Source organism: Anopheles arabiensis, chromosome 2, assembly GCF_016920715.1.
Source record: "Anopheles arabiensis isolate DONGOLA chromosome 2, AaraD3, whole genome shotgun sequence".
NCBI lineage: Eukaryota > Metazoa > Arthropoda > Insecta > Diptera > Culicidae > Anopheles > Anopheles arabiensis.
In genome coordinates, this window is record NC_053517.1 from 66,710,675 (window position 1) to 66,722,621 (window position 11,947).

Consider the following 11,947-nt stretch of genomic DNA (forward strand, 5'->3'; position numbering starts at 1 on the left):
CCAGATTCCGAAAAAGACAATCTGCTTGGTGGGTGGCGGAACGGCATTATCTGTCCGTCTAGAACAATTTCCAACTTAACTGGACACGTTTCTTTTCTCTCACTGCAGCTGGTATTATTGTATGTCTCGATCATTGTCATTATCTCGCCCCGAAATTGAGGCGGGATAACCGGTTCCATTGTCTCGCTGGCGCACATTGTGTTCGTCACTTCGCTTAAAATATTGTTCACATGCTGTTGTCGTTCGTGTTCTTCTTCATTTCTCTGTATCCTCAACACATGCTCGTTTCTTCGGGGCTCGATCATGACCGTTTCGTTGTTAATATTGTAATTAACAGAATGCAAAAAATCCATACCTACGATAAGGGGTGTTCTAATCGCCTCGTATGGTACCAGAACCCACTGCACCTGATATACCCAATTGTCTATGTTTACGGCAAGTGTGGCTTCGCCGAATCCATTTTGGGGCACTCCACCTAGCCCTCTCAAAATGTGGTTCGATTGTTTCCATTGTTTGAACTGCGGTGGAAGTCCCGCGAAAACATCTTCACGCATGAGTGATACCTCGCTCCCGGTGTCGATCAGAGCCACATATTCCTTCCCGCACACGCTCACTTGTTTTGTTGGTAATTCTTTATTTGATTCCTGGATCTGACCTCCCATCACGCTGTAGCTATTTTTATTACAGTTTCGAGCGATATGCCCCACGCCTCCACATTTGAAACACTTTACCGGAGATCGCTCATTTGTACTCGGTACATTAGCGCGCGTGTCAGCTACCAGTCGCTTCTTGATAGAACAATCCTTCGCCCGATGCCCCGATCTACCGCATTCAAAACATTTTGTTGACTTAACACACTTTTGTGCTTCATGCCCTAACTCCCCGCAAATATAACACTTCCGCAAACCTACCCCACCATTCCTTTGATCTTGTTGACCATTGTTCCTCTTCACAACACTTTTCTTCTCCGCTCTCTCCATGCGCAACAGCTCTTCTTTCAGCTCGGCCATACTGCGCGCTCGATAAAGGGATGCACGCACTTTTGTGTCGCACGCCACACCGTCCACGATATACTCGATGATGCTCTCAACATCGATTTCCGTATCTCGAGCTATACGCTGCATCTCATACACGTATTCGAGCATTGTTTCCTGGGGACGTTTTACCCGTGACATAAGCCGCCTATGCACATCACTCGACCGCACTATTTCACCAAATTCCTTCATCAGCTTTGATCGCAAAGCTGCGTACGATATTATGTTTCTTTCAGTCGAGAGAAAACTCCGCGCAACTCCCACCATTTTTCTCCAGCACATAATAAATCTTTGCTCGTCTGTCCAGTGCGCCATGTTGGCCACTCCCTCGAAATCGTCAAACCATGCCCCAATGTCTTTGGTAAGGTCATTGCCGTAAGGGTCAATGCCTTCTTCCACGTCGCGGAACGAATAGGGCTGCACAAACGGTGCATGTGTTTCTATACTTCTAGGCACATCCATCTTTTGTGACACCACTTCTGTCACAATTGCTCTCGATTCCGCGGTAACAGCCATAGCACCACCCGCCGCAGTCGCACCATTGCTGCCAGTTTCTGAATCCGCATCCACGTCAAAATATCCAGACGCGTTTATTTCGCCGATATTTTCCTCGCGCTGGCCGTCGCTTGTTACCCCTGCTTCTAATAAACGCTTAGCTAATTCTTCCTTGGTTCCGGACAGTGCTAGTCCCGCCGTTTCGCACATCCGAACCAATCCCGCACGCGTATATTCGCTTAGAAAACGTTCCATTTTTTTGTATATAACGCGCCAAAATGCTAGAAAACGCAACTCTTTTTCGCACCCCAAACGCACAGCGTTAGTTCCTCACACACACACACGCACAGCGTCTGCTCCTCAGGCACCCAGCACTTACAAGCACGACGCCTAGTTATGCAGCACATCTCTTTCAAACCGCAGCTTTTCGGGCCCACCGCACCAATCTCCTTGCCTACCGCTTAACTTGCGAACCCAGTGCAGAAACGCCGAAAGCCACTCGCGCACACAGCGCCTTTCTGTTGCAAACCGCAACTTCACGCGCACACAGCGCACCAACGCACACAGCTTCTCGCGCACCCAGCGCCTTTTTGTTGCAAGCCGCAACTTCACGCGCACACAGCGCTAATCCTTTTTTCACCTAGCACACTCGCGCACCCAGCGCAAAAAAAAAAACGCACACAGTTTCTCGCGCACCCAGCGCCTTTTCGTTGCAAGCCGCAACTTCACGCGCACACAGCGCACCAACGCACACAGCTTCTCGCGCACCCAGTGCCTTTTTGTTGCAAGCCGCAACTTCACGCGCACACAGCGCACCAACGCATAAACACGCACAACTACTCGCGCACACAGCGCCTTCTTTCACACCGCCAAAACTTGCGCACCCAGCGCCTGATCGCACCGAACACCCGTACGAAACGCCGCTACACTCGTACACTGTTCTTTTGTGCTCCGTCCAGCGCACCCAGCGCTTTGATGCCTCACTGTCTCACTCCACACAACGTCGATCGCAATCGAATTTCCAGGAAATTCACACTTGTCCCATCTATGTTTACGGCAAGTGTGGCTTCGCCGAATCCATTTTGGGGCACTCCACCTAGCCCTCTCAAAATGTGGTTCGATTGTTTCCATTGTTTGAACTGCGGTGGAAGTCCCGCGAAAACATCTTCACGCATGAGTGATACCTCGCTCCCGGTGTCGATCAGAGCCACATATTCCTTCCCGCACACGCTCACTTGTTTTGTTGGTAATTCTTTATTTGATTCCTGGATCTGACCTCCCATCACGCTGTAGCTATTTTTATTACAGTTTCGAGCGATATGCCCCACGCCTCCACATTTGAAACACTTTACCGGAGATCGCTCATTTGTACTCGGTACATTAGCGCGCGTGTCAGCTACCAGTCGCTTCTTGATAGAACAATCCTTCGCCCGATGCCCCGATCTACCGCATTCAAAACATTTTGTTGACTTAACACACTTTTGTGCTTCATGCCCTAACTCCCCGCAAATATAACACTTCCGCAAACCTACCCCACCATTCCTTTGATCTTGTTGACCATTGTTCCTCTTCACAACACTTTTCTTCTCCGCTCTCTCCATGCGCAACAGCTCTTCTTTCAGCTCGGCCATACTGCGCGCTCGATAAAGGGATGCACGCACTTTTGTGTCGCACGCCACACCGTCCACGATATACTCGATGATGCTCTCAACATCGATTTCCGTATCTCGAGCTATACGCTGCATCTCATACACGTATTCGAGCATTGTTTCCTGGGGACGTTTTACCCGTGACATAAGCCGCCTATGCACATCACTCGACCGCACTATTTCACCAAATTCCTTCATCAGCTTTGATCGCAAAGCTGCGTACGATATTATGTTTCTTTCAGTCGAGAGAAAACTCCGCGCAACTCCCACCATTTTTCTCCAGCACATAATAAATCTTTGCTCGTCTGTCCAGTGCGCCATGTTGGCCACTCCCTCGAAATCGTCAAACCATGCCCCAATGTCTTTGGTAAGGTCATTGCCGTAAGGGTCAATGCCTTCTTCCACGTCGCGGAACGAATAGGGCTGCACAAACGGTGCATGTGTTTCTATACTTCTAGGCACATCCATCTTTTGTGACACCACTTCTGTCACAATTGCTCTCGATTCCGCGGTAACAGCCATAGCACCACCCGCCGCAGTCGCACCATTGCTGCCAGTTTCTGAATCCGCATCCACGTCAAAATATCCAGACGCGTTTATTTCGCCGATATTTTCCTCGCGCTGGCCGTCGCTTGTTACCCCTGCTTCTAATAAACGCTTAGCTAATTCTTCCTTGGTTCCGGACAGTGCTAGTCCCGCCGTTTCGCACATCCGAACCAATCCCGCACGCGTATATTCGCTTAGAAAACGTTCCATTTTTTTGTATATAACGCGCCAAAATGCTAGAAAACGCAACTCTTTTTCGCACCCCAAACGCACAGCGTTAGTTCCTCACACACACACACGCACAGCGTCTGCTCCTCAGGCACCCAGCACTTACAAGCACGACGCCTAGTTATGCAGCACATCTCTTTCAAACCGCAGCTTTTCGGGCCCACCGCACCAATCTCCTTGCCTACCGCTTAACTTGCGAACCCAGTGCAGAAACGCCGAAAGCCACTCGCGCACACAGCGCCTTTCTGTTGCAAACCGCAACTTCACGCGCACACAGCGCACCAACGCACACAGCTTCTCGCGCACCCAGTGCCTTTTTGTTGCAAGCCGCAACTTCACGCGCACACAGCGCACCAACGCATAAACACGCACAACTACTCGCGCACACAGCGCCTTCTTTCACACCGCCAAAACTTGCGCACCCAGCGCCTGATCGCACCGAACACCCGTACGAAACGCCGCTACACTCGTACACTGTTCTTTTGTGCTCCGTCCAGCGCACCCAGCGCTTTGATGCCTCACTGTCTCACTCCACACAACGTCGATCGCAATCGAATTTCCAGGAAATTCACACTTGTCCCAAAGCGCGTTCGTCGTGATCCCACTTCTGACACCAAATGTAAGATAGAGACGACGAAGACGGGAGCGGAATGGATGGAAGGAAGGCGACCAATACTCCAACACTAGAGAACAATGCTCGACACAACCGTATCACGACAACCGCAAAACCAACCGAGGGGTGGAGGAGGTGGACCGAATGAGGGAGAACGTTGACACAGACTTCTTTCTGTTCTGACGGTGTTGCTTTATTGAGTTCTGATCAACGACTGACTGCTCAGCCCAAGTTCTCTTCTTTATAACATTATCCCGATTGCATCAGGCAATACTAGCTATCAACTTTACATACAATTCTACATACAATACGCTACTCACAGCAGCTACAAAACTACATGAGCCCTAGTCAGCATGGTTTTCTCCCAAGGAGATCCTCCCCCACAAATATTATTGAATTTGTTGGTTTCTGCTTCGATAACATGGACCGCGGTACTCAAGTTGATGCAGTATATATCGACTTCAGGGCTGCGTTCGACAGTATCTCGCATGATATTCTACTCTCGAAGCTAAAAAACACTCGGTTTCCTCGACTGCCACATCACCTGGCTGCGTTCATACTTAACTGGTCGATCGTACTATATACGCATAGGATCTCAGCGTTCTCACTCCTTCACCAGCTCCTCCGGAGTGCCTCAAGGGAGTAACTTTGAACCGCTACTCTTCCTCTTCTATATAAATGATCTATCTTTTGTTTTACCGCCAGGCCAACACATAATGTACGCCGACGACGTAAAAATATTCGCTTCAGTTAGAAACGACAGTGACTGTGTACGCCTTCAAACGATCCTTGAGAATCTGGATAGCTGGTGCAGCAGAAACGCCCTCCAAGTGTGTGCTGATAAATGCCAGTGTATATCATTCAGCAGAGCCCGTCACCCCATCACGTTTACATACACTATGCTCAACACGGCTTTGGCTCGCACGACATGTATCCGTGATCTGGAGGTGCTACTCGATCAGAAGATGTCATTTCGCCCTCACATTGATAGCGTTGTTGCGAAGGGAAATCAGCTACTTAGTTTAATTACGCGGACCTGTAGCGAGTTGACCGATCCCATGTGCGTCAAGTCGATCTTCTGTGCCATCGCGAGGTCGTGCCTGGAATACTGCTGCCCGGTCTGGTGCCCGCTTGGTGTTGGTGACATCAATCGCCTCGAAGCCATTCAACGGAGACTCACCAGGTACGCGGTTTGACTCCTTCCATGGCAACCCCACCACGCTCGGCCCACCTACCATCAGCGGTGTCTGCTTCTCGGACTTGAACCACTCTGCTCTCGACGTAAAAACGCCCAATGCCTTATCATATTTCGGCTCCTTACTGGAGAGATCGATTCCCCGGCATCACTAGCCAACATCAATTTGTTCGCTTGCTGTCGAATTCTTAGATCAAATTTCCTTCTCCGTGTACCGCGTACCCGCAAAAATCATAGCCAGGGACACCCTATCATACGTATGAGTTTAATGAATTATTAGATCTGTTTGATGTTAGTATGTCTACATCGACGTTTAAGGAGAAATTGCGTCTACGTCACATTTAATGTCTGCTTATAACTAGAGGTCTATATATATCCTCTTTTATTTTATTCTAAGGTTGCCGATTAGATACGATGGTCCGTTGGTTATGTATGAAATAATAAATAAAATATATAAATTACATCCAACCGCTTGGGGCACCGAGATGGATAAATCCGCCTCTGGTGGTACCACTTTAGACTTCTTCTTGAGTGTGTGGCGTATGAGATCATCTGATCACCATTATCAATACCACATTTTCCTTGGTTGTAATTTATCCCTGGCACTGGCTTAAGTTTTTCTGCACGTTGCGGTTTACTTGCACTTGTTTTTGGAACTAGCACAGGGGCATGCTTCATGGAAATCATACCTACGTCTCAGATATCCTTACACTTCAAGACGACAATTCCATTTGGATCTTCTTTTGAGATCATTTCATCTTTCTTCAGTTTCGATGCCATAACTTCTTTAGGTATATCTTTTTTTGTTGAACCTTAATGTGCCAACTTCAATAGTTTTGTTTTGCAGAACTTTTAGCGCTAGTTTGTAACTCATTAAAAAATTGTCTATGTACATAGCGCGCCCCTCATTCATTAGCTTTTCGGCAACTCAATGCAAACATTTGTACCGACGCCTAGTTTCTCAAGCGAAATTTTTCGGGGATAATGAACACAAACTCATGCCATCTTTTTCTATTCATCTGCCTTTCTCTCTCACCACACGCATCGATGAACTTTTACACATCTCTTTGTTCATTCTGCTATATGTGAAGGGTTCAAAACTGAAAGATAACGATTTATGTACATAAAACACTTATGGTCAAATGATAATGGTGTATTGTTTGTACCATGGTCGGCATGAGTTGAATTTCATTTTTATTGTTTTGTCATTGATGATTTAAAGTTTTCTTTTATTTTTCAAACATCCAGCTCCAGAAACTTCAGACTTTTTTACTCATTGGTAGAAATGCGTGTTTTAAAGTCAATCTTTTCTTTTAATTATTTTATTTATTTCTTTTAATTCATTTAGTATCAGCACCCCTTCATACAACAAAACCAGCAAATAGCACGATTTTGAATAATAATGTGGTGGCGCAACTGGTAAAGTGATTCGAAGTAGAACTAGCGATGTGGTTGATAGCATCAAGGATGAAGCATGAATTGGAACATGAGGGGAGGAAGTGAATCCGAATGTTCATTTCTATTATTAGCTCTTTTTTGCATGGGTTCATCTTTCACGTGTGTCCCGTGTGTGGTTTTTGTGCCAAAAGAAGAAAAAAAGAAGAAGAAATATTTAGAGAGTATAGTAAAGCGGTTGGCAACCTTTGCTACCGAAAGATCCAAATTCAAGTTATTTAAAGAATATGAACGGTTATGAACCGCTATCTCGAAGCGAAAGAGCCTTATTGGGCTCGTAATTCGTACATTGCCGATCTTTGATGGTATAGTATCGTACAACATAGCGACACACATGATAACACCACCGGTCCGGTGGTTGGCCATCGATTCGCTGACCTAGTGGAGAAATTTCTTCTATTTGGCGTAAACGTTCTACACGGACATTTTGCCTATACAAGCTTTCAGTACTTTTTCTCTGCTTATTCTTGTTTCGGAGGAACGGTTCATTCTAGACTTGAACCCTCGCAGGGCATGTTGACATCTATACCACGGGGCCACCCTGGTGCTAAAATAGAATTGTACACTTAAATGGCGAAAATATGAGTAAATAGAAGGAAGAACAACGGAGCAGCCACCATAATGAAATGGTTATACGGGCTATATGGCCCAGCGCCGAGCAGCGTATTTAATTCTTTAGGCTCCGCTGGGCTGGCCATTTTATACGCATGCAACAGGACGAAGCATCCAGTTAAGTTCTTCCAAAAGGGTGGAGTCGTCCAAAAGGGTGGAAAAATTGTTCTTTATGCTAAAAGACTTTTAAATTAAATTTAAAATGTTTATATAAGGAAAGACCTTGGGCCAATTTAAATAACCTGGGAATCCATCACAGATACACAAAGGGATTGTACTAGAATCTGTTGTATCTGACAACCGATAAAATCAAACGCGGAACACTGTATAGAGGTGCTCTATGAAGCTTGACATGTTGTTCAAGAGCCCCTGCATAGAGTGCCAATCGTTTGATTTTGTTGGGTGTCAGATAAGACAGATTCCAAATTAGTCCTGAATAGGTATTAATGGAAATAATCCAAGAACCCATTGCTGCTTCTTCACGTACATTCCTCATTCATTTGAGACACGTAGAGCTAATAGGTTGGTCCTAGTGAAATAAAAAGAAATTGCTGTTTTTCAAAATGGAGAAGCCTACAGAGTTCAAAAAGTAAGTATATAATTTTAATTATCATTTAAATGAATATATAGCTAAACACATTATTCTTTTTTTTTTTTGCTCACGTAGCAGAAAATCTCGGGCTTCAAAAATTCAGCTTGAAAAGCTTGTTGAATTAATGGAAAAAAATCCTGGCGTAGCTAATAGCTTTGACACTAACCAGGATTCTGCATGGAATGATTTTGCTGCTGAACTGAATGCGCTGGGACCTCCCAGAAAAGAAGGAACCGCATGGAAACGAGTAGGTTTGCTTTATTGAATGCAGTAACTATTTATTATTTAAAGTTAGTATATTTAATCCACTTATTTTTTATAGACCTGGATTGAAAAAAAGTCGTTTGCAAAGAAAAACCTATCTCAAAATAACAGGGAAATGAACAAAACTGGTGGTGGAATACCAAAATTATGGAAATTGACAGAAATGGAAGAAAGAATCGTTCAAGTAACTAACATGAGAGGAAGGGCTGCCAGAATCGAAGAGAGCAATTGTATAGGCATTCCAGAATCCATCCAAACAAACGTAGAAGTTACGGAACCGTCAAAATGTATCATCAATGAACTTCCCGAAACTCATCAAGACCAGCTAATATCTACCGATACGAATGACCTCGACCAAACTAATATCTGCAAGTATAGCTCTGATGAAAGTATCTAAAATCAAAGTTTCAAAGTCACACAGGAGCCAGCTGCAAAAAAAACCAAACAAAATGCAGAGCTGACACAACAAGAATTTCAAAAATTTATATTAAAACAAAATGATGAGACAAACAGGCTTTTAACAAATATTTCAAACAATTTTGAAACATTTGTTTCTGCAACATTAGCCCACTATAATGAAATATTGAAGTTAAATAAAAATAAACCAAACTAAACCGTATTCAAAATCATGTTTTCCTTCAATAAGATAAGATATTTGATTATAATGGTCTCTATGGGCTCAATAGACCTATTAGCATAAATAAGCTATACAGTCATACTTTATATAGGTAAACCATCTCAATGGGAATTGAACCGATCTGGTAATTTAAAACACGTTGAAATCAAGAAAAATCCACACACTGAAGTGCATTAAAATTTAACACACAAAACATATATTAACATTAAACCAAACACAAATCATTAAACGCGAAAGGCGTTAAAAAGCGTATATCCTTCGAGGCTGTTCGACATTGCTTATCAAATCCCCCTCCGAACGCGAAAAATCATAATCCGACATTAACAAGAAAGATATGCACAATGTTAAAGACAAAAAAATAACAATCTATAATGTAACTTCACAACACGCCTAGTGCTCCGTACAATAAACTAGTCTATAAAATCGTGTTGATACGATGGTTTAATGTACTTAGGATAATTGAATAGCAGATTAGATTATTGGTGTTTAGTCTGAATGAATTGAGTTATTCATCCAATATTATTCCGTTCATAATCAAGAGATTGTGCAGCATGCAGCAAACGTTGACAATTTTAATACATTTTTTGGGTGTATAATGAAGCTGTCGTTCGGCATGAATGCAACGAAATCTGTTTTTTAGCGCTCCGATTGTTCTTTCAATAATACTCCGTGCATTGGCATGCTGTGTGTTAAACAACGCTTCTGAGCTTCCGGATGCAGAATTTCTATTTGGTTTTATCAGCCAAGGTTTTGCTGGATATGCTGAATCTCCTGAAACCAGTTAGACAGAAAATTATGCTGTTCATGAACAGTAAATATATTTTATTCAAATAAACGTACCTAAGATCTTTATACGTTCTCCAGAGTTCCACTTATTGTCTAAGTACGAAGAAATAGGACTTGAGTTGAATATATAGGAATCGTGATCAGAGCCAAAGAATCTTGCGTCCACAAAACGTATTAATGATCTGTGGTCACATATCTGAAAAATAACGTACCAATAACAACTAATTAATACTGCACAACAAAATCATGCCAAATGTGATACTTACCATTAATGCATTTAGACTATAAAAACCTTTACGATTGTAATAATCAGTAGGGTTTTCGTGAGGTGCAATTATTCTTATATGTGATCCATCAACACACATAGCAACATTTTCAACCGGTAGTTTTTCGTAAAAGTAACTATTGGCATCTACTTTTTCTTGGTTTGTTAAATTAACATTAATGGTGTAAGCCAGTTCCCGTTCCATTGCTGTTAACGTTTGCTCTAACGTTTCTGAAAACGTTGATTGTGCTATCGCTGTATTAAACTCGTTTCCCACTCCTTTTTTGATAGGAGCCTTGCGCTAGGAATCTTAACGTTGACGCTAGCTTCACCCTACCTAATAGGCCACGGTTATGCCGTGGAGCTATTAAATGTTCAATTTTTGAAAGAATTTCATTGAACAAAGGTTTTGTCACTCTTAAGTTTGCTTTAAACCTGAAAAGAAAAAGAAATGAATGCTTAATGAAAGTAAGCTTTGATCAAATTTCTACTTACTCTGCATCGGACAACTGCAACGGATCCAATTGGTTCCGTAGATTTCTTAGATTGGTTCCGTAGGAAGCCAGATTAACAGGCTCATTGGCTTCCGAGGCCGTAAAAAACAACGAATTTAACCGAGACATAACACAACTCTTGTTGCAATTGAACACCTTTTAATCCAAATAAAGAATGAAACAGATGATTTGACGGATGGGCAAAACCAATGGCTACTCGAATCAGAAAGAGTTATCCACCGGTGGAGAAATTATCCACCGGTGGAGAATATTATCCACCGGTGGAAAATAAATTCCACCGGTGGATTCGAGCAAATTAACCGATCGGATAAATTTTATCGACTTTTTCGTTCGCGATGAGGCCCAGTGATCAACAAAATTATATTGGTGACCGACAAAACGGTCCACTCGAACAGAAAAGAAATTCGACATTGACGCATTCGCACACCTGAGAAAGCGTTCTATCTATAATCAGAATTCGCACACGAATTTGAACGCCGCTTGTGATGTAAGGTAAATGCAATCTCTAGCGTCCGGCGAGAGAGTTGTTAAAACCCGAGCCGCAGAGCTGAGCGACTTCTGAAGGAAATGAGGGAAAGAGATAGCACTTGAGCCTGCTTCGAATATCATTTTGACAGACAACGGGCCGAGACGTATGAAGCGCCTGGATGCGGGGTGGAAGAATGGTTGCCACATTCGTATGTGACGTGAGAAAAAGTAAACAAAATAGAAAAGCGCTAAAACAAACCGGTTTTTCTTATCACAACACATTGAAACCCCTTGTCAATTTAACCGATAATATTAATTTTCTTTACGTTGCAAGCACGTTTTGTGATTTTACAGCAAATATTTTGTTATATTTGTTTATTTTTAGGATATTTACGTCGTGAATAAGGTCTAACGATCACAGGCGAGACAGAAATACAAATCAGGAGAAGCGATATGGACACGTTTGGAAAATGAAAAATGAGAAATAGGGAACGATTCAAACTAGCAAGTTCATGGTGAGTACATTTGGTGGTATAGATTTTAATACAGTGCAATGAGGGCAATGAATTGTGCTTCAATGTGTGCACACGTTT

The 11,947-nt window shown here is 43.4% G+C and overlaps 1 long non-coding RNA gene across 1 annotated transcript; it reads right to left on the reverse strand.

Moving 5' to 3' along the window:
• Positions 1-9,765: 9,765 nt before the first annotated feature.
• On the reverse strand, positions 9,766-11,043 carry LOC120894863. Its single transcript, XR_005738251.1, has 4 exons — positions 10,867-11,043; positions 10,373-10,806; positions 10,161-10,302; positions 9,766-10,091 (listed from the first exon to the last, which is right to left on the reverse strand). It is a non-coding gene; the product is annotated as an uncharacterized LOC120894863 (long non-coding RNA).
• Positions 11,044-11,947: the final 904 nt, after the last annotated feature.